The 1,241-nt window shown below is 34.1% G+C and overlaps 1 protein-coding gene across 1 annotated transcript in view; it reads right to left on the reverse strand.

Annotated features, from left to right (window-relative positions):
* The window catches only part of LOC106873061 (zinc finger protein 239), a 5,204-nt gene extending 4,266 nt beyond the window's left edge, over window positions 1-938 (reverse strand). The window contains exon 1 of the mRNA XM_052977629.1: window positions 320-938. The gene's annotated coding sequence lies outside the window, so the exon portion shown is untranslated. The remainder of the gene's footprint in view (window positions 1-319) is intronic.
* Window positions 939-1,241: the final 303 nt, after the last annotated feature.

Genomic DNA, 1,241 nt, shown 5'->3' on the forward strand with positions numbered 1-1,241 from the left:
TATTATTGAGAGCCTCCTCTGATATGTGGCATTTGGTGAATAAGGGAGTTTGATACACATTTTTTTACGCCTATTACACTTTTTTTTTTGTTTTGGTGATCGGGAGTTAAAGAAAGCATTAGCCAAAAAATCCAAAAAAAATATATCCCCGTCAAAACGGAGAAATACCAATTTGTTGGTGCTACCTATCTCCGACGTCCGCCCACAAATCATAGCCATCTCTCATCCATAAAAGATGAGGGGACACAAACAATTGACAGGTCAACAATCGAACTTGTACAGTATTTAAGATTGAATATTTTCATTGTTTAATACTTACGGAAATGTTTCATAAAGGATAGTGTCGTTATAAATGCGAGCATTATGTGTATTAAATGAATGATAGTTACGAGAAATTCAAGTAAAAGACATATTTGCTGCTAAATCAAATAAATACCACAGTACGTTTAATGCGTCTGCCTATCTTTTATACCTAATATTTACAGTAGCTAACACTTGTTACTTCCCTTCAATTTTCACAATACTACCACCGATTGTGTTTGTGTCTCTGTATATATATGACGAGCGTATATTGTATAACACTCCATTATATTATTTCACACGAAACCGATTGGTAAGAATTAGCCGTAATGGACAGTTAACGGTAAATTTTGATCCTTTCACCTGCACGATTTTCAATAAGAAAATAAAAAAACTTGGTTTGCAGTATATTAGCAGGTCAGGATACTTGATTACACGCAAAAAATCCGAGTTTTGTTTTTGTTTTCTTAGTGAAAATCGTGCGGGTCAAAGGATCAAATAATATCCAATTAACACTATAAGATTCAGCCAATATACCCACTCTACTAACAGCTATGCGAGTGCATCTTCTTCCTGACTTATGATCTCTTAGAGCAGTGCTTCTCAAACTATCTGTTGTGGCGTACCGGCAGTTTTTTCCCCATGTGCCAGGGACTGTTAATATTTCTTAGTAATATTAATTTATACCGGAAGCAATATATATATAATGAATATAATAAAAATTGACAATTTTTTTAATCTTGTATTTATTTTGTAAGCAAATAATACAATATTACATAAACATTTTATAATGTTTCTTTTCTGGAAAATTGCCGCGTACCGGCAGCTGATGGCTCGCTGACCGCCACTTGAAGTATACATATATGTATGTATGTGTGTGTATGTATATATATGCGTATAAGAAGGGATGACCACTAAGTGGACATCCGATATGCCAGAAA

Source organism: Octopus bimaculoides, chromosome 28, assembly GCF_001194135.2.
Source record: "Octopus bimaculoides isolate UCB-OBI-ISO-001 chromosome 28, ASM119413v2, whole genome shotgun sequence".
Taxonomy (NCBI): domain Eukaryota; kingdom Metazoa; phylum Mollusca; class Cephalopoda; order Octopoda; family Octopodidae; genus Octopus; species Octopus bimaculoides.